The sequence below is a fragment of the Cornus florida genome, unplaced genomic scaffold (assembly GCF_030987335.1).
Source record: "Cornus florida cultivar Cherokee Brave unplaced genomic scaffold, ASM3098733v1 CherokeeBrave_3.0.0_Hap2_Chr04, whole genome shotgun sequence".
NCBI classification, from domain to species: domain Eukaryota; kingdom Viridiplantae; phylum Streptophyta; class Magnoliopsida; order Cornales; family Cornaceae; genus Cornus; species Cornus florida.
The window spans coordinates 21,500,166-21,523,219 of NW_026775574.1; the positions used below are offsets into that span (position 1 = coordinate 21,500,166).

General features: G+C 31.5%; 1 long non-coding RNA gene across 2 annotated transcripts; it reads right to left on the reverse strand.

Annotated features, from left to right (window-relative positions):
* Positions 1 to 11,578: 11,578 nt before the first annotated feature.
* LOC132302953 (uncharacterized) lies at positions 11,579 to 22,927 on the reverse strand. Of its 2 annotated transcripts, XR_009481011.1 has the most exons (5): positions 20,216 to 22,927; positions 18,668 to 18,716; positions 14,338 to 17,874; positions 12,786 to 12,834; positions 11,579 to 11,999 (listed from the first exon to the last, which is right to left on the reverse strand). It is a non-coding gene; the product is annotated as an uncharacterized LOC132302953 (long non-coding RNA). The 2 variants fall into 2 exon arrangements; XR_009481012.1 differs by lacking the exon at positions 12,786 to 12,834.
* Between the last annotated feature and the right edge of the window lie 127 nt (positions 22,928 to 23,054).

The window sequence follows — 23,054 nt, forward strand, 5'->3', positions numbered from 1 at the left end:
CACCGTTCATATTGTGCGACACTGAGTCATGAACCTATCCTCCAAATTTCAGCTCGATCGGACCACGGACGAAGCGGGATCGGATGTTTAATGAAATCTGGGCAGAATAGAAAAAAACCTGTGCGACCCGGTTACTGTTCACGAGTACGAATCACTGTTCCCAAGGTCAAACTCTGATCTTCACCGTTCAGATTGTGCGTCACTGAGTCATGAACCTCTCCTCCAAATTTCAGCTCGATCGGACCACGGACAAAGCGGTATCGGATGTTTGATGAAATCTGGGCAGAATGGAAAAAACATGTGCGACCCGGTTATTGTTCACGAGTACGAATCATTGTTCCCGAGGTCAAACTCTAATCTTCACCGTTCAGATTGTGTGTCACTGAGTCGTGAACCTCTACTCCAAATTTCAGCTCGATCGGACCACGGACGAAGCAGGATCGGATGTTTGATGAAATCTAGGCAGAATGGAAAAAAAAAACTGTGCAACCTGGTTACTGTTCACGAGTACGAATCACTGTTCCTGAGGTCAAACTCTGATCTGCACCGTTCAGATTGTGCGTCATTGAGTCATGAACCTCTCCTCCAAAATTCAGCTCGATCGGACCGCGGACGAAGCGGGATCGGAGCTTTGATCAAACCTTGGCAGAATGTGAAAAACTGCGTTTTTTCTTCTCCACTTCCACAAAACGTGTGCTTTGTTTAAAAAAAACCCTACACAGACGTCTACCTTATACTTATAGAGTTTTCCTAAACCCTAGGTTCATTTAAGTCCAACTCACAATCCTAACCGGCCCATCCAATTAACGTAGAAACCTACGACGGCTATAATATAAAACCCTAATTTATATTGTAATTAAAACCCTAGTTAGATGTATTTACCTAATTACCTTATTCACCATTAAATACTTAACCAATAATCTAATTGAACAAAATAATAATTAGTAAACCCAATTAAACCAAATAAGACACACATAAAATAAGACACACATAAAATAATTAAACCAATTACACTTAAACCATTAATGCCAATTAAATAATTAAAACACTAACAAGTAATTCCAATCAAATAACTAAAAATAAATATCATTTAAATAAATTAAATCACCACAAAAGAAAATAATTAAGCACCTAATAAAAAAAATAATGACACATAATCAAATAAAATGCACTTAAATAATAAATTAAATACCATTAAATACCAGGAATATCCTTTTTTAAAATTAGGGGTATTACAGTGGTGGTGTTGTGGCGTCGGCGGCTGTGGTCGAAGGAGGAGATAGAACTAGTGAAGGAGGGGGTGGTGTTGTGACGGCAACGGCGGGGGTTGTGGTAGGAGAAGAATACGCGCCGGTCCTCTCCACCATCGCCATTCAGCCCACTTTTCTCGCCAGTCCTCTCCTCCATCTGAGCTCGTCCCCACTGTTGTCGCTTCATCTGAGCCGCCGCTGAGTCATCCACGGCCAACCCACCGCCGAACCAGCCCGCCGAGCTTACCGCTGCATTTCTTCCCTACCGCCGCTGCGGCCACTTCACCGCCGATCCATTCCATCTCCGCCACTGTGCAGTTACTATCTAGCTCTCAGGTAAGATCTATTCTTTACGATCGATTGGTTCACCAAGTGGCTTGAACTGAAATCCGTATACCAGAGCAAGCATAGAAAATTGAACTTCTATTTCATACACAAATTCATTCGAACATGAGGCAACCGATGAGCAAGGGGAAGCCAAAGGATGAATAGGGGACTGGGTCGGGTTGATCACCCTCTTAGAACGTAGACTAAAAGAGGAGTTTGCATTTCTCTCATTGATTCTCATTCGTTCCTCCGTTGCCGGCCGATCCAGATGAATCGCATAAGAAATCCAGATGTTTGGACAGTGGTGACGCCATCGACAACTTGATCACTGCAGATTTCAAAAACTTAACAAATTGCTCCAGATTCAATTTTGAATCATTTAATCCAAAACTTGATTGAGACGAATTGCTCAGGTGTATTTTCAAAATCCCTTGAATTGACAGAGCCATCAAAGTGAAATACACAAATCGATTGGTGAGTGGTCGAACAAAGGCTGTGACATTTCAAATGGAAGCAAAATCATTCGTCCAGAAATAGGTGAATTTGTCGCCGAGCGAACGGAACCACCGGAATCTGACACCTTCATCGGCCCTAATTCAAAGTAATCCTTTATAGATAGTAACCTTTTTTTACTCCTCTCTGCAAAAGTGTCTCATCTAATGTTCGCTACCATTTGAATGAGGGTTGTGTTTCATAAGGAACTAAACTGAACTTTATTCCTCTGGTAAAGCATATGTGATTCTCTCGCCACAACCGCCGGAGCCGTAAAGGCAGTTCACCGCCATCGTTCATCCAAAGCGTCCTTAGGTTGAGTTGTGTTAAATGTTTTTGCAAAAAAAAAAAAAAAAAAAAAAAAAAAAAAAAAAAGTGTATAAAACGACGTAGTGTTTAGAAGGGCAAACTGGTCTTTCAAATTTTTCGGCATCAGAAATTGACGTCATGGGGTAAATTGCAACAAAATTATAATTTAGGGAATTTTTCGTAGTTCAGGAGAATTTGTTGCAAAACTTCAATAGTTTAGGGGGATTTTTTGCATTTAATCCATATTTTTACTAATGATACAAGTAGTTATACATAAGTCTGTCAATTACTGTATATCATTGCAGTGGTAGCTTTTTATTATTAGCACCGCAATTTCACCCGACTTAAAATAACTTACTTAGTACCCATTTTTTTTTTTTTTTTTGATGTTTAAGTATCATGTTGTAATTAGTGGAGTCTTTTTTATAGAAACAGACACGTCTCTATCCTCTTCGCCCATGCCCCCAACGCTATCCAAATCACATGTAATTGAAAAATTATGCAAAGTAGACTTCGGAAGGCTTATGGATGAAAACAAATCTCAAAATCTCTAAGAGTAAGGTCATGGATTGCATACATATTTATGCACAGTTCCTTTTAAGTCTTCTCATCCCCTCTCTCTCTAAGATCCAATTATCTGACGACGTGAATGAAAGAAGAACCCCAATCAGTACAAGTGTCATGCCAAAGATTCATGTTCTGTGGGACGACTCCTAGGAGAGAGCAGCTGTTCTCTCTTGATTTGCTTCTGGCTGTTCTGTTTTGCTCGTTGATCCCGAATTCCATCTCCTACCTATGGTACGATAATCCTGGATGTGAGTCTGAGAGCGTTAATTCCGGGTTTGATTTGCTTGGTGGTCTTACTGACCGGATTGAGAGTTGAAAACCTTTTCTTTCATCATACAAATGTTTATATATTTATATATATATACATATATATTAATTCTCAATTATTGTTCAATTTGTTCTTGATATCTAAAAAAATAAAATTGAAGATGATGAAAAAGAGAACTAAGAAACAAAGTAAATATGCAAACCCATTTATTTATTTATTGTGAAAACCATAGTTGAAGATTACAGAGAAAGACAAAAATTTCTTAGCAACGAGGCCTTTTAATGGAAAAGATATTTTATAAAGAGAAGGAACGCAAAAATATGTACATGATTAAGAGAAAAAATATAACAAAGAGAACATATAGAAAAGATACAACAGAAAGAGTTTCAAAAGAAACAAAAAAAGAAAGAATAATTTTGTCTTAAAAAACTTATTGTATTTAATATGTCAAGTGAGATTTGGTATTGCAGTTTTTATTAGTATTAGAAAATAGTCAAAAAATATTATTTTTTATTATTATTAAATAATTTATATTTGCATTGATGTCTAATCTGAGTAATGCCATTGTATACGTTCGTCCAAGCAATGTAACCTAAGTAGTTAGCCTGTACAAGCGCAAGGTGTCCAAATATTATTAGCTAACAACTAATCAGCGTGTACACGGAATCTATATACAATGTGCGGATTGTAAAACGAATTTGCGAAAACTCAAAAAAATGAGTTTGCTAATTTTGAGCGAATTCGATCCCAAGATGTGCATTCACGTGTGGAACTTGAGAACGATATCTATTTTAATTAATTATGTGACTTAATTTTTAATATCTCTACCTCCTCGTTTTTCTTTCTCCTCCTTTTTCACAAACCTCTTATGGCACAAATTGCCCTTCGTAGGTTGTGGCGATCTTAACATTAGCTGCCCATTTTGATTTTGGCAGCTACACACCACAATCCAGTACTGCAGTTACCGGGACCTTGGCATTAAATTTCTTAAGGTTTTGGTGAGTTTTAGAGAGAGAAAAGTGAGAGTTTGAAAGAGAGGGGGAACAAGACAACAAATTAATTTATAGAGGTATTTTTGTAATTTTAAAATATTAATTTTTTGTTTTTAATTTAATGTTAATTGTAAGGTTGAAATTTTCATTTCACAACCTAGTTAACAATCACTGTGAGATAATATGATACAATTTGTTAGTTTGGAAAATTATATTTTTGTGATCAAATCTAAACAAAATTACTCTAAAGTGACCACAAACTAAAAAAAAATTAGTTATCAAATTTAAAACTTAAATGCCAAAAAGTAATTAATTTGATGGTTTATTACATAAATGTCCTTAGTAATAAATTATTGAGAAAATTAAATTTTGGTGACCAAAATTAAATAAAATTGGTGTAAAATGACCTTAAAGTCCAAAAAAGATGAATAATTACTGAATTTAAAACTTAATTGCTAATAAGTGACCATATGATGGTTTGTTATGTAAATATCTTTCTTATAATATATTATTTTTTAAGTTAACAAATTTACCTGTACAATAATCCAACAAACGCTCATTATTTTAGCATGAATTGATTATGAGTAACATTTGATCAATTGGATTGATATGATCCTCTAATTATGTCACCAAATCATACAATAATGACCACTTACTAGTAATTAAGTTTTAACATTGATGACTATTTATCTTTTCTCGATTTTAAAATCACTTTAAAACAATTTTGTTTAGGTTAGGGCCTTAGGCCATAAAAATATAATTTTCTCAATTTTAAATTCAATTGGAGTTTGTTAGTTCTGCTTCTTCTTTTTTTTTTTTTTAATTCAGTTGGTGATTTAACCCTTTACGTTTTGAAACCTTCACTATAGATTTTCAGTGATATTTACGGACAAAATTTGGGATTGGTTAGGATATCTAAATATCCTAAAATTATTACACGTGTGACATTTAAGGCGTGGAACTCCAAGTTTTACAAATAAGCATATCCTTTCAAGTATAACAAAGCGATTTTCATAAGCATCTTCGACCACAAAGTGAGATCAAAGCTTCAATAGTTGGGATATGGTGCACATACTTGCAACAATGATTTGACATTAATAACATTAACTCTTTGAAACAAAAATGGAGTACTACAGAGAGAGTTCTAAGCTTCAAAGATAAACTACCAAACAAGTGTTGCAATTACACCTACTTCAGAAAAAAAAAAAAAAAAAAAAAAAAAAAAAAAAAAAAAAAAATTATCTAAAATTACACCTACTTCGGGAGGGATTGGACTTTTCTTCCTAAAATGATCTTCCTCCACAACCAGAAGGCTTACTCCCTAACCCTTTTTTTTTTTTAATTTTTTTTTTATTTATTCCAATTTCAAATCACCACTTTAATTCTCCCAAACACATATTTATTCGATTCCAATTTTGAATTAAACACTTTCACTGAGGTCGTCAGAATAGTGATGTGGGCGAACAGATTACGGGTGTCATGATCCCACATCACTTCTTCTTCTTTTTTTCAATTCCAAGTCAACCTTTTAATACTCGAAACAGTATTTCTAACATAACATCAAACCTAATATTAAATAATTTAAATTCCAAGATCCCTTATTAGTATTTCTAACATAACATCTTTATGTGAGGGTAATTCAATATTCAATTTGTACACGCTTTATTCGAGATTTTATAGATTTAAAAGCAAAATTAAGGTTCAAATGTATACAAGAGAATATGTACTTTCTAATTAATGGATGCAACTTGATTGGGCCAACTCAGCTCAAATTTTTAAATTTCCAGAATTGGGTTGAAAATTTTCAAAGCCCAGACAAATTTGGGTTGGGGACCCAAACCCAACCCAAAATTAAAAAAAACTTCATATATATATATATATATATATATATATATATTCTCAGCTTCCAAATCTTTGCTATATATGTATTTATATATGTGAAGTGACTGTATCATTCACTCATAACCTTAATTGGTCACACGCGCGCGCGCGATTGGAGAGAGAGAAAACCCCAATGCAAATAGGCATCAAGGAATTGTCGGCCCGAATAATTTAAAAATAAAAATTTAAGTAATAACAAATAAAAAAATTATTTTTATATTTAAAATAAAATAAGATAAGTTTTTTTTTTAAATTAATAAAAATAAAATTAGAGTTGAAAAAAAAGCAAAAAATAATAATTGAATACTTCAGCCACAATATTAATAGTTTGATCAGATTAAAAGAAATTATTAATGAATTAAAAATTAAAAACTTCCATTTTTTTTTCACCTACCAAATTTTTTTTTCTTTTTTCTCCTTCCAAATCTTTGATATATATATATATTAAAAAAAGTCACGTGCGATGCACATGATGAATGTGTTATAGCTTATTTTATTATTTAGTAAATTATTTTACTGAACAATTACCTATTGTACTTACTTTTTAGTTGTTTTAATAATGATTTGAAACTCTTTTATTTTAATTCATTTTATTTATATAAACTCTTTTATTTTAATTCATTTTATATCAATTAACAAATATTTTTATATTAATAAATAAATACTGAAATGCAAAAAAAATAAAATAGTTAATTTGTGGTAGAATTTTATAGACCATTTATTATATTAATAATTCTTGTCTAATTAGATTTCCTTTTATTAAAAAAGTCATAATAAAAGGTCATTTGTGGTAGAGTTTTAGAAAAATTATTTAATTTTTTATATCAATTAAGAAATATTTTTTATATTAATAATTCTTATCTAATTAGATTTCCTTTTATTAAAAACTCATAAAAAATAGATAAATAGGTAATTTACGTTAGAGTTTTATAGAAACTCTTTTAAAAACTATTTTCATATCAATTAATAAATATTTTTTTATATTAATAATTCTTGTCTAATTAGATTTTTTTTTATAAAAAAAACTCATAATAAATAGATAAATAGGTAAATTGTGTTAGAATTTTATAGAAACTCTTTAAACATATCATTCTCTAATGTGATAGAATTTTATTAAAAATAAAATAGTTAATTTGTGTTAGAATTTTATAGAAATTATTTTATTTTCTTTAAGTATATCATTGTCTAATTAGATTTTCTTTTATTAAAAAACTCATGATAAAAGGTAATTTGAGATAGAGTTTTTAGACAAATTATTTTATTTTTTATATTAATTAATAAATATTTTTTTATATAAATAATTATTGTCTAATTAGATTTTCTTTTATTAAAAAACTCATAATAAATAGATAAATTGGTAATTTGTGTTAGAGTTTTATAGAAACTCTTTTAAAAACTATTTTTATATAAATTAATAAATATTTTTTTATATTAATAATTCTTGTCTAATTAGATTTTTTTTCTTAAAAAACTCATAATAAATAGGTAATTTGTGTTAGAGTTTTGTAAACATATCATTGTCTAATGTGATAGAGTTTTATTGAAAATAAAATAGGTAATTTGTGGTTGAGTTTTATAAAAATTATTTTATTTTCTTTAACTATATCATTGTCTAACTAGATTTTCTTTTATTAAAAAATTCATAATAAAAGGTAATTTGAGGTAGAGTTTTAGAGAAACTATTTTATTTTTTATATCAATTAATAAATAGTTTTTATATAAATAATTATTGGCTAATTAGATTTTTTTTTTTTTTTTTTTTTTTCTCTAATTGGGAAACTCACACACACTGCCTCCACTGAGGTTCGAACCCCTGACCTTCCTTTGGGAAGTAGGAACCTTATACTGCTAAGGCACAGGCCTGTTGGTAGCTAATTAGAATTTCATTATTAAAAAACTCATAATAAATAAATAAATAAATAAGTAATTTGTATTAGAGTTTTATAGAAAATCTTCTAAAAAATTATTGTAGTAGAGTTTTATAGAAATTGTTTTACTTTCTTTAAATACATTCATAATAAATAGGTTATAGGTGATAAAATTTTCCAAAAATTATCTTATTTTTTATATCAATTAATAAATATTTTTTATATTAATAATTCTAGTCTAATTAGATTTTTTTTTTATTGAAAAACTCATAATAAATTAATAAATAGGTAATTTATGTTAAAGTTTAACAAAAAAAATTTTAAAATCTATTTTATATCAATTAATAAATATTTTTATATTAATAATTATCGTTTAATTATATTTCATTTCATTAAAAAAAACTCATAATAAATAGATAAATAGATAATTTGTGTTACAGTTTATTGAAACTCTTTAAATATATCACTGTCGAATGTGATAGAGATTTATTAAAAATAAAACAACTAATTTATGGTAGAGTTTATAAAAATTATTTTATTTTCTTTAAATATATCCTTATCTAATTATATTTTCTTTTATTAAAAAACACATAATAAAAGGTAATTTGTGGTAAAGTTTTAAAGATATTATTTAATTTTTTTATATCAATTCATAAATATTTTTTATATTTATAATAATTGTCTAATTAGATTTTCTTTTATTAAAAAATTCATATTAAATTGATAAATAGAGAATTTGTGTTAGAGTTTTATAGAAACTCTGTTAAAAAATTATTTTATTTTCTTTAAATATATTCTGTTTAATTAGATTTCTTTTATTAAAAAACTCATAATAAATAGATATATACATGTTACATGTGATAGATTTTTAAAGAAAATAAAGTAGGTAATTTGAGGTGGAATTTTATAGAATTTATTTTATTTTATTTAAATATTTTCATAATAAATATGTAAATACATGTTATATGTGATAAAGTCTTATAGAAAATAAAATAGCTAATTTGTAGTAGAGTTTTATATAAATTATTTTATTTATTATTTAGATTTATTTTATTAAAAAAACTCATAATAAATAGATAAATAGGTAATATGTGTTATAGTTTTGTATAAACTTTTTTAATAACTCGTTTTACATCAATTAATAAATATTTTTTTATATTAATAATTCTTGTCTAATTAAATTTTGTTTTTATTAAAAACTCATAAATTGATAAATAGGTAATTTATGTCAAAGTTTTATTGAAACTCTTTTAAAATTTCTTTTTATATCAATTAATAATTTTTTTTTTTTATATTTATAATTTTTTATTAAATAGATTTCCTTTCATTAAAAAACTACTAATAAATAGATAAATAGGTACATTGTGTTAGAGTTTTATATAAACTCTTTGAATATATCATTGTCTAATGAGAATCATGTGATAGAGTTTTATTGAAAATAAAATATATAATTTGTGATAAATTTTATAAAAATATTTTATTTTCATCATAGAAATTTGTATTCTTAGCTACGCATTGATCAATTGTACAATTTGGTAACATGACCTGACCTTTGGAAATATGAAAGTGGACATTAAGAAAAGGGAAAGAATCTATCAACTTATTTGATTTGAAAATTTGAATTCTCAAATTTAGTTTTTGTTAGTAAAAAATAAGAAAGAAATAAATAAATATTGAAACATTGACTCAAAATAATATATTAAGAATGAATCAAAAATAAAAAATAATAAAAATTGAAAAAAAAAAAACATATAAAAAATTTTCACCAACAAATTCAATTCAAAATCAAGTCCAACTGAAAACCAAAAAACATTGAAACCTGCATTAAGATTGAACAAAAAATAAAAAATAAAAACTGAAAAAAAAAATTACAATCCAAAGTAAACTTATAAAGAGTAAAATAAAAATAAAAACTAAAGAATAATGATACTTCTGAAATATAAAAAGTAAAGGAAAAAAATAACAATAATGACTCAAAATAATAATAAATTATGAATGAACCAAAAATAAAAAATAAAAGAAAAAAAAAATCATAATTCAAAGTAAACTTTCCAAATCAACCACTTGTAAACATCAATTAGAAAGAGAAAAATAAAATAAAACAAATCAACTACTTCTAAACATTAATTAGAAAGAGAAAAAAAAAATAATAAAACAAAAGAAAAAATAATAATAATGCCTTTAAAAAGAAAAAGTAAAGAAAAAAAATTAACAATCCAACGTTCTCGATACAACAAATTAAGAATAATAAATTTTGAACCATTCAAAATAAAAATAAAAAAGAAAGAAAAAAAAATCACAATCCAAAGTAAACTTATCAAATCAACCACTTCTAAACATCAATTAAAAAGAGAAAAATAAAATAAAACAAATCAACTACTTCTAAATATCAATTAGAAAGAGAAAAATAAAAATAAAACCAAAGAAAAAAAATAATAATAATGCTTCTAAAAAGAAAAAGTAAAGAAAAAAATTAACAATCCAACCTTCTCAATACAACAAATTAAGAATAATAAATTTTGAACCATCCAAAGTATAATTACAAATAGTAAAATAAAAATAAAAACTAAAGAAAAAAGAAGAATGATACTTCTAAAAAAAAAAAAAAAAAAACAATAATGACTCAAAATAATAATAAATTAAGAATGAACCAAAATAATAAAATAAAAAAATGAAGGAAAAAAATCTACCACTTCTAAACATCAATTAGAAAGAGAAATGAAAAATAATAACATAATAATAATGCTTATAAAAAGAAAAAATAAAGAAAAAACTTACGAGACCAATTATAAAGAGAAAAAAAAAATAAAGAAAAAACTTACGAGACCAATTATAAAGAGACAAAAAAAAAAAAAAATTATGCACACCACAAACCTGACCTAATATATATATATATAGGTTATATGTGATAGAGTTTTATAAAAAATAAAATAAGTAATTAAAATTTTATTAGGTAATTTGTGTTAAGACTTTTTATAAAAACTCTTTTTATATCAATTAATAAATATTTTTTATATTAATAAATAATTATTGAAACATTGAAACTCTTTGCACATATAATAATAGTATTGAAATTTTATTAGATAATTTGTGTTAAAATTTTATAAAAACTTTTTTTATATCAATTAATAAATATTTTTTTATATTAATAAATAAATACTAAACTAATAAAACAATTAATAATTTTTTTTTATATTAATAAATAAATACTGCAACTCTTTGTACATTTAATAATAGTATAGATATATTTATATACATGTGATTGAAGAGACTATAAATGGTAATACCATTAAGGTGGTCACTACTTTTACTCCCCTTTCTCAGATTTGCACTCCACTCCACTGGCGGCGGCTTGTGTTTTAGGGTTTTATTCAGAGCAATTTAAAAATAAAATTTTACTTAATAACAAATAAAAAAGAAAGTTTTTTCTTTACTTTCATATTTAAAATAAAATAAGGTAAATTTTATATTTTTGTATTAATAAAAATAAAATTAGAGTTGAAAAAACATAAAAATTAATAATTGAATATTTGAGTGACAATGATATTTCAAATCAGAAAAGAAATGATGTAATTTGCTTATTTGTTGGTTAAAAAAAAAAATAAAAAAAAAAGATAAAACGGGTCAACCCGAACACACTCAGGCTTGGATTACTGTCAGAGCCCAAATTTTTTTCACATTGAGTTGGGACTGGGCTAGGTTCTTGCAGCCCTACTTTCAACACATTGAATGCCATGATTTGACACAAAGTACTACATACATCATGATATGGTGGTGTACAATCCTCACCACATTGATCTGGTACAAACATACACGATAAGAAAAAGTACTACATACACCAAATTAAACAAGGAAACTGAAACAGTGTTGAAATGCCCTACTTCAGTTGAATGCCAAATGCCAACACTAGTCCTACCTTGGATTCGTGGATCAATCGAGCCTCGTAGCTGGGTTTGTCATAAAACACCCGACTGATGAAGCCCCTTCAGATAACCCTTTCCTCCTAGTGGGGACTTATCCAGAGGAGGGCTAGCGGATCCAGATCCTGAATTACCAAAAAAATAAATCCAAATGTTGGATTGTTATGCTAAGACAGCTAGGGTATTAAAAATTTTAATATTTGCGGCAGTTCACAAAAATGAGCACGGAGTCCAAAAGGTAACAAATCCAACTTTAATCGATGTGAGAATTTTTCTGATTTGAGCCAAAGTAATTTTTTTAGGGGAGGAACCAGCCATGACCAGCTCGTAGGGTCTCTTCTTGATCCTTACGATGGAGAATCAATCCGGTGCTATGTTAGTGTTGTACTGGATTGCTGCAGGAACGTGTTGGTGAGATCACTCCAACTCCAGATTTTACGAGGGCCAAGCTCTGTGAACCAGTGTGTGAGGCTTCTATGGAATAACTCCAGGCAGAACCTTTCGTCTTGTCTATCAGAGCCAGTTTTCGACAACTAAACTTTCAAATGTCAAACCTAACAACTGGGAAGCAGTCTCAATCCTAAAAGTTTAAAAAGGTCAGGCAAAAGGGGAAACTGATCGTTGTAAGCAAAGAAATCGTAACAAAAAAAGGAGGGGGGGGGGGGGGGGGGGGGGCGGCGGGGAGAGAAAAAGATGAATAGTCATCAAATTTAAAACTTAAATGCCATAAAACAGACATAACAGGGTTTTCACTCCATTCGGATTATCCTATGCTGAAGCATGAATGGATTATCCTATGCTGAAGCATGTGGATACCTTTAAAGAACAACTCCCTTTAATCCTAGCAAGTACCTTCTCCCAACCCTCTGCTTTAAAATTATGATGCCACAAATAAATGTGAATACACATACCTATTACCGACACCGCTCAGTCCAACAACTTTCTTCCACACAGTTCAACCTAATATAACAAAACAATAAAAATGGTCAATTTTTTTACAAATATATGATTAGAAAATGAGATACAACCTTAAAGAATGGGAAAACAAAGTCTTTTGCTATAAAGAAATGAAAGGTAACAAGCCAACAATTTTATCATTTACACCATCAAATTTAAAATTACAAAACAAATCAATAAATAAACAAATAAATTGATTGTGCAAAAGATGATCAATCCAATAAAACTAGTTTTGATAACAACCGGTGCTATTTCTATAATTCCGCATTGTGCCTATTTGATTAAAAAAAGCAAGGTATTGTTCACTGCTGCAATATTAATAATTTCAAACCTTGAATTCAACATCAGAGTTGATGGTACAGGGAAACTTGCCTATTGCATGTTAGATGAATCATTAATATACTAAAAACAACTTATTGCATCGTTCTTGGCTTGTCCCTGATTGCCATTTATATCTATAAGGCCAATAATCCAGTCACCAAATGATATTGCAAGAGAAGAGATTAAAAGACACATGTTACATCAATCAATTGCCAAACAAATTTAAACAGGAAGGTTGCATTCACTCTCACTCTAGTTAGCATGACAATGAATAAGGTACTTATTGTGTATGTTCGGTGAATCAGTGTAGTTTTGTTTAATAGAGAAATGATCAAAAATTTAAAATAAAAAATAAAAAATAAATTCAATTTCTTTGATACCTAGTTCAAGGAGAAAGTCCCAACATCTTCATTCCCTACTGTCTAAATATCTTCAAAATGGTTTCATTTAGGACTTAATGACACTAAAAAGTGAAATAGTATGTTTATTACACCAAATAAAAATAGAGAACTTACCAATAGATTATGAGCATCAACTAGAGCAATATATGCGGACTTGAGTTTTTGGATTGGTGATTCGGTGAGGAAAAATCATTTAATTATGACAAATAATTGCACTTAGTCAATATGACAACAAAATTAAGAGTGTACCCTCTAAAACTAAACCCTAAAAAAATACCCAAATTGAAGGTGTTCAAAACCACAAATCTGCATTTAGCTATTTCCTTTGGTTCATTCTTCATTTTACATTTTTTTTTTTTTTAATTATTATATAACATGTGGTCTGGAATGAACTATTTTCAGTTTAAGAAATAAAAACACAAGATCAGGTGAAGTGGACGTAGTGAATTCACAGAGGTTAATACTATTTGGGCCGTGGAGTTAGAATTTCAACCTAATACTAGCCGAGTGATGAAATTGTTACAAACAGATTTATGAATACATTGGAAACATAAATTACATCGAATAATTTATGATTATCGTCCTTAATTTGTAATAATCAAATGACTTTAACTCACATGACTTATTCTTAAAATCCATTTTCAAGAACATCCAAAAATTGATTCACGATCTGAAGAATAAACTGATTATAAAATCAAATCACAATAAACCAAAGATGGAATATTTAAAACAAAACACTAATTAGCGATGACACTACTGAAATGGATGGAGAGAGAAAGCTCACTGGTAATTGCCTACAGAAGCTTCTTCCATGACCTATGTGGCGGTCAGCCACCGCTTTGCAAGGCGTCGACGAACTGTTGGCTGATAGAGAGTAGTTGTGATTTATAGCAACCCACTGTATATATATATATATATATATATATATATAGAGAGAGAGAGAGAGAGAGAGAGAGAGAGAGAGAGATCCAGGATTTCTCAATGGGGTGGGCTAAATAAACATATATCAACCAAAATCAACTGTTTAATTCAATTTTAGTTAATTAACAACGTTTCTTTAGACAATTGACTGATTAATGCATAGAAAATCCTATTTGGGTAATTAAAAAAAAATTACCAATTTATTTCTGAACAATTCACCACTCAGTACCCTATCTCTTCTTTTGACCAATTTACCAATCCTATTTGAGAATCTACGACTGGAAGCAGAGTGTGAGGTAGTTCATGGCAAGCCCCTTCCAACACTATGGAATTCACTCAAAAGCATGCTTTCTGTAAGTATTTTAATTTTCAAGAAGTAACTTTACCCTAAATTAACTACTTTTGCCTGTCAAAGTTCTTGTTATGATTTTTTTTTTTTTTAGTTCTGAAAAGATTTCCGTCTTCAAAAAGCTTGGCATGTTGATAAAAATTGTTTCAGATTCAATCTCAGCAGATTTCTAATCCAATTCAGATTCTTTTTTTTTTTTTTTTCTTTTTTCATGCCCAGATTCAAATTTCTTGTGGACATAATTGACAACCAAAAAAAAAAAAAAAACAATAGAAGTTATATAAATAAAATATATATATATTTGCTTTGCTAAAATAAAATATATATATATTTGCTTTGCTAAAATAAAATGTAGATTACGATGATTACCTCAAAATGCTATGCAAATTTTGTTACTTTATATTGTAAAAAAAAAAAAATTATATAAGAAAGATCATAAAAAATTTCACCAAATAGAAAAATATATATATATATTTTTAAAAATATAAAGATCAGAGATTTTTTTTTTGAAAATTTTCAATAAAATACACTTGACTACAATTGAGGCTTAGATCTGCTTTTGATCAGGGCAAGAGTATATCCCACCACCCTGGTGCAACAACAGTTGCCTGTGAGAGAAGAACCAAATCTCTCTCCCACAGACCCTCTGGTTTGCCCTGCCAACAAAACATCTGATTCTCAATGCCAGTATGATCCACTCAGAACATATATCATCACAGCCTCTTATAATGATGATTGATGATGATGATGATGATGATGATGATGATGGAAGAAGATGAAGAAGGACTGCAGATGCACCAGTCCAGCACGCACGCGCGCACACAAAAAAATATATATATACACTACACACAAAGGGCTGCTGATTCTGTAGGAAATGAAATCATTGGCTCTAGATGATCTCATATCCTTTATTTTGTAGGAGATCATCGTTTACAGAGACGGGCAACCACCCTTAGAAACAACCCATCCCTCTGAACGAGCCTCATTCTTTTTCCATAGCTTGAGAGTTGAGAGACAGCGGGCCAGCGGCTGAAGCTTGCGAACGGCGAACCCGAACTGGAACAGCGGGCGATGGAAACTGAAAGATATGGGTTTTGATTTTTTGAACAATCTGAAATGATATGCCGATATGGGTTTTGATATAGGTAATAGGTTTTTAACTTTTGATTCTTGCAGACAGATAGATACACTGAAATATAAACAATATATACATACATACATATACGTGTGTGTGTGTGTTTGAGTGTGTGTAAAAGAGATGATGAAACTGACTAAGAAAAGAAAGAGAACACTGAAAACCATAGGAATGGGTGGAGTAGGGAAGCAAACAATTACAACATATATGTATATAATGCTTTCCTGCCAACCAATCCCCCGTAGATTTTCGAAAAACATCATCCCCGTTTCAGATCTGCTCTCAAACGCCTCACTTACCCAAATTTGACAGATAAATATACTGAAATATATGGGTTTTGAACTTCTGATTATTGTAGATTTTGTAGTTCGCCGTTGCACAGAGAGGGGGGCAAGTTCAGAGTGTTTTTTATTTTTATTTTTTTCTTTTTGAAATTTTGCAATAAAATACACTTGACTACAATTGAGGCTCAGATCTGCTTTTGATCAGGGCAAGAGTATATCCCACCGCCCTGGCTGCAACAACAGTTGCCTGTGAGAGAAGAACCACATCTCTCTCCCACAGACCCTCTGATTTGCCCTGCCAACAAACGGATCCAATTCTCAACACCAGTATGATCCACTCAGAACATATATCATCACAGCCTCTTATAATGATGAATGATGATGATGATGGAAGAAGAAGGATTGGAGATGCACCAGTCCAGCACGCGCACACACAAATACACACACACACACACACAAAGGGCTGTTGATTCTGTAGGAAATGAAATCATTGGCTCTAGATGATCTCACATCCCTTATTTTGTAGGAGATCATCGTTTACAGAGAGGGGCAACCACCCTTAGAAACATCCCATCCCTCTGAACGAGCCTCATTCTTTTTCCGAGTGCAGTGCAAGTTCAGAGTTGAGAACGAGAATAGAGATGGAGGCGATTGGGGAGGCCGAAATGATTTGCCCTAAAAATATTGATATATATATATATATTGAAATAAAATGTAGATTACGGTGATTACCTCAAAATGCAATGCAAATTTTGTTACTTTATATTGTAAAAAAAAAAAAATTATATAAAAAAGATCATAAAAAATTTCACCAAATAGAAAACAAAACCCATACATACAAGTTAGCAGTTGCGGGGGGGGGGGGGGGGGGGGGGGGGGGGGGGGAAGCTTGAGAGTTGAGAGACACCGGCTGAAGCTTGCGAACGGCGAACCCGAACTGGAACAGCGGGCAATGGAAACTGAAAGATATTGGGGGGGGAAGCTTGAGAGTTGAGAGACACCGGCTGAAGCTTGCGAACGGCGAACCCGAACTGGAACAGCGGGCAATGGAAACTGAAAGATATGGGTTTGGATTTTTTGAACAATCTGAAATGATATGCCGATATGGGGTTTTGATATAGGTAATAGGTTTTCAACTTTTGATTCTTGCAGACAGAGAGATAAACTGAAATACATGGGTTTTGAACTTCTGATTCTTGTAGATTTTGTAGTTTGCAGTTGGAGAGATAGAGAGAGAGAGAGAGAGAGGGGGCAAGTTTAGAGTTGAGAACGAGAATAGAGATGGAGGCGATTGGGGAGGCTGAAATAATTTGCCCTAAAATTTTATTTTATTTTTTATTTTTATTTATTTATTTATTTTTTTCTGGTGGCCCATCATCCACGGGCCTTTAAATTTTGAGGCACTAGGCGACCACCTTTGTCGCCTTGGGTCAGGGCCGGCCCTGGTTGAAATGCCCTACTTCAGTTGAATGCCAAATGCCAACACCAGTCCTACCTTGATATTTTGGGTTCGTGGATCAATCGAGCCTTGTAGCTGGGTTTGTCAAAAAACACCCGACTGATGAAGCCCCTTCAGAAATCCCTTTCCCCCTAGTGGGGACTCATCCAGAGGAGGGCTAGCGGATCCAGATCCTGAATTACAAAAAAAAAATTCCAAATGTTGGATTGTTATGCTATGAAACTAAGAACAGCTAGGGTATAAAATTTTTTAATATTGGCGGCAGTTCACAAAAATGAGCACGGAGTCCAAAAGGTAATAAATCCAACTTTAATCGATGTGAGAATTTTTCTGATTTGAGCCAAAGTAATTTTTTTAGGGGAGGAACCAGCCATGACCAGCTCGGAGGGTCTCTTCTTGATCCTTATGATGGAGAATCAATCCGGTGCTATGTTAGTGTTGTACTGGATTGCTGCAGGAACGTGTTGGTGAGATCACTCCAACTCCAGATTTTACGAGGGCCAAGCTCTGTGAACCAGTGTGTGAGGCTTCTATGGAATAACTCCATGCAGAACCTTTCGTCTTGTCTATCAGAGCCAGTTTTCGACAACTAAACTTTCAAATGTCAAACCTAACAACTGGGAAGCAGTCTCAATCCTAAAAGTTTAAAAAGGTCAGGCAAAAGGGGAAACTGATCGTTGTAAGCAAAGATATTGTAACAAAAAAAGGAAGGGGGGGGGGGGGGGGGGGGCCGCGGGGAGTGAAAAAGATGAATAGTCATCAAATTTAAAACTTAAATGCCATAATACAGACGTAACAGGGTTTTCACTCCATTCGGATTATCCTATGCTGAAGCATGAATGGATTATCCTATGCTGAAGCATGTGGATACCTTTAAAGAACAACTCCCTTTAATCCTAGCAAGTACCTTCTCCCAACCCTCTGCTTTAAAATTATGATGCCACAAATAAATGTGAATACACATACCTATTACCGACACCGCTCAGTCCAACAACTTTCTTAAACACAGTTCAACCTAATATAACAAAATAATAAAAATGGTCAATTTTTTTACAAATATATGATTAGAAAATGAGATGCAACCTTAAAGAACGGGAAAACAAAGTCTTTTGCTATAAAGAAATGAAAGGTAACAAGCCAACAATTTTATCATTTACACCATCAAATTTAAAATTACAAAATAAATCAATAAATAAACAAATAAATTGATTGTGCAAATGATGATCAATCCAATAAAACTAGTTTTGATAACAACCGGTGCTATTTCTATAATTCCGCATTGTGCCTATTTGATTAAAAAAAACAAGGTATTGTTCACTGCTGCAATATTAATAATTTCAAATCTTGAATTCAACATCAGAGTTGATGGTACAGGGAAACTTGCCTATTGTATGTTAGATGAATCATTTATATACTAAAAACAACTTATTGCATCGTTCTTGGCTTGTCCCTGATTGCCATTTATATCTATAAGGCCAATAATCCAGTCACCAATTGATATTGCAAGAGAAGAGATTAAAAGACACATGTTACATCAATCAATTGCCAAACAAATTTAAACAGGAAGGTTGCATTCACTCTCACTCTAGTTAGCATGACAATGAATAAGGTACTTATTGTGTATGTTCGGTGAATCAGTGTAGTTTTGTTTAATAGAGAAATGATCAAAAATTTAAAATAAAAAATAAAAAATAAAAAAAACTTCAATTTCTTTGATACCAAGTTCAAAGAGAAAGTCCCACCATCTTCATTCCCTACAGTCTAAATATCTTCAAAATGGTTTCATTTAAGACTTAATGACACTAAAAAGTGAAATAGTATGTTTATTACACCAAATAAAAATAGAGAACATACCAATATATCATGAGCATTAACTAGAGCAATATATGCGGACTTAAGTTTTTGGATTGGTGATTCGGTGAGGAAAAATCATTTAATTATGACAAATAATTGCACTTAGTCAATATGACAACAATATTAAGAGTGTCCCCTCTAAAACTAAACCCTAAAAAAATACCCAAATTGAAGGTGTTCAAAACCACAAATCTGCATTTAGCTATTTCCTTTGGTTCATTTTAATTTTTTTTTTTAAAATATTATATAACATGTGGTCTGGTATGAGCTATTCTCAGTTTAAGAAATAAAAACACAAGATCAGGTGAAGTGGAAGTAGTGAATTCACAGAGGTTAATACTATTTGGGCCGTGTAGTTGGAATTTCGACCTAATACTAGCATAGTGATGAAATTGTTACAAACAGATTTATGATTACATTGGAAACATAAATTACATCGAATAATTTATGATTATCGTCCTTAATTTGTAATAATCAAATGACTTTAACTCACATGACTAATTCTTAAAATCCATTTTCAAGAACATCCAAAAATTGATTCACAATCTGAAGAATAAACTGATGATAAAATCAAATCACAGTAAACCAACGATAGAATATTTAAAACGAAACACTAATTAGCGATGACACTATTGAAATGGATGGAGAGAGAGAGCTCACTGGTAATTGCCTACAGAAGCTTCTTCCATGACCTATGTGGCGGTCGGCCACCGCTTTGCAAGGCGTCGACGAACTGTTGGCTGATAGAGAGTGGTTGTGATTTATAGCAACCCACTGCATATATAAATATATATATATATATATAGATCCAGGATTTCTCAATGGGGTGGGCAAAATAACCATATATCAACCAAAATCAACTGTTGTTTAATTCAATTTTAGTTAATTAACAATGTTTCTTTAGACAATTGACTGATTAAAGCATAGAAAATCCTATTTGGGTAATTAAAAAAAAAAAAAATTACCAATTTATTTCTGAACAATTCACCACTCAGTACCCTATCTCTTCTTTTGACCAATTTACTAATCCTATTTGAGAATCTACGAGTGGAAGCAGAGTGTGAGGTAGTTCATGGCAAGCCCCTTCCAACACTACGGAAATAACTCAAAAGCATGCTTTCTATAAGTATTTTAATTTTCAAGAAGTAACTTTACCCTATATTAATTACTTTTGCCTGTCAAACTTCTTGTTTTGATTTTTTTTTTAGTTCTGAAAAGATTTCCGTCTTCAAAACGCTTGGCATGTTGATAAAAATTCTTTCAGATTCAATCTCTGCAGATTTCTAATCCAATTCAGATTCTTTTTTTTCTTTTCTTTTTTTCTTTTTTCATGCCCAGATTCAAATTTCTTGTAGACATAATTCACAACCCAAAAAAAAAAAATAATAAAAACAGAAATATATAGAAATAAAAAATATATATATTTGTTTTGCTGAAATAAAATGTAGATTACGATGATTACCTAAAATTGCTATGCAAATTTTGTTCCTAAAAAAGATCATAAAAAATTTCACCAAATAGAAATATATATATATATATATATATATATATATATTTTAATATATAGGTCAGAGTTTTTTTTTTTTTGAAAATTTTCAATAAAATACACTTGACTACAATTGAGGCTCAGATCTGCTTTTGATCAGGGCAAGAGTATATCCCACCACCCTGGCTGCAACAACAGTTGCCTGTGAGAGAAGAACCAAATCTCACTCCCACAGACCCCTGGTTTGCCCCGCCAACAAACGGATCCGATTCTCAATGCCAGTATGATCCACTCAGAACATATATCATCACAGCCTCTTATAATGATGATTGATGATGATTGATGATGATGATTGATGATGATGATGGAAGAAGAAGAAGAAGGATTGGAGATGCACCAGTCCAGCATGCGCGCGCGCACACAAAAAAAAAATATATATATATATACACACACACACACTACACACAAAGGGCTGTTGATTCTGTAGGAAATGAAATCATTGGCTCTAGATGATCTCACATCCCTTATTTTGTAGGAGACCATCGTTTACAGAGAGGGGCAACCACCCTTAGAAACATCCCATCCCTCTGAACGAGCCTCATTCTTTTTCCATAGCTTGAGAGTTGAGAGACAGTGGGCCAGCAGCTGAAGCTTGCGAACGGTGAACCCGAACTGGAACAGCGGGCGATGGAAACTGAAAGATATGGTTTTGATTTTTTGAACAATCTGAAATGATATGCTGATATGGGTTTTGATATAGGTAATAGGTTTTGAACTTTTGATTCTCGCAGACAGACAGATATACTGAAATATAAGCAACATAAGTTCAGAGTTTTTTTTTTGAAATTTTTCAATAAAATACACTTGATTACAATTGAGGCTCAGATCTGCTTTTGATCAGGGCAAGAGTATATCCCACGCCCTGGCTGCAACAACAGTTGCCTGTGAGAGAAGAACCAAATCTCTCTCACAGACCCTCTGGTTTGCCCCGCCAACAAACGGATCCGATTCTCAACGCCAGTATGATCCACTCAGAACATATATCATCACAGCCTCTTATAATGATGATTGATGATGATGGAAGAACAAGGACTGGAGATGCACCAGTCCAGCACACGCACGCACACACACAAATATATACACACACACACACACACACAAAGGGCTGTTGATTCTGTAGGAAATGAAATCATTGGCTCTAGATGATCTCACATCCCTTATTTTGTAGGAGATCATCGTTTACAGAGAGGGGCAACCACCCTTAGAAACATCCCATCCCTCTGAATGAGCCTCATTCTTTTTCCATAGCTTGAGAGTTGAGAGACAGCGGGCCAGCGGCTGAAGTTTGCGAACGGCAAACCCGAACTGTAACAGTGGGCGATGGAAACTGAAAGATATGGGTTTTGATTTTTTGAACAATCCGAAATGATATGCCGATATGGGTTTTGATATAGGTAATAGGTTTTGAACTTTCGATTCTTGCAGACAGATAGATATACTGAAATATAAACAATATATACATACATATATATACGTGTGTGTGTGTGTGTGTGTGTGTGTGTGTGTGTGTGAGTGTGTGTAAAAGAGATGACAAAACTGAATAAGAAAAGAAAGAGAACACCGAAAACCATAGGAATGGGTGGAGTAGGGAAGCAAACAATTACAACATATATGTATATAATGCTTCCCTGCCAACCAATCAATCCCCCATAGATTTTTGGAAAACATCATCCCCATTTCAGATCTGCTCTCAAACGCCTCACTTACCCTAATTTGACAGATAGATATACTGAAATATATGGGTTTTGAACTTCTGATTCTTGTAGATTTTGTAGTTTGCCGTTGCAGAGAGAGAGGCGGGGGGGGGGGGGGGGGGGGGGGGGGGGGGGTGGCGGCAAGTTCAGAGTATTTTTTATTTTAAATTTTTCAATAAAATACACTTGACTACAATGGAGGCTCAGATCTGCTTTTGATCAGGGCAAGAGTATATCCCACCGCCCTGGCTGCAACAAC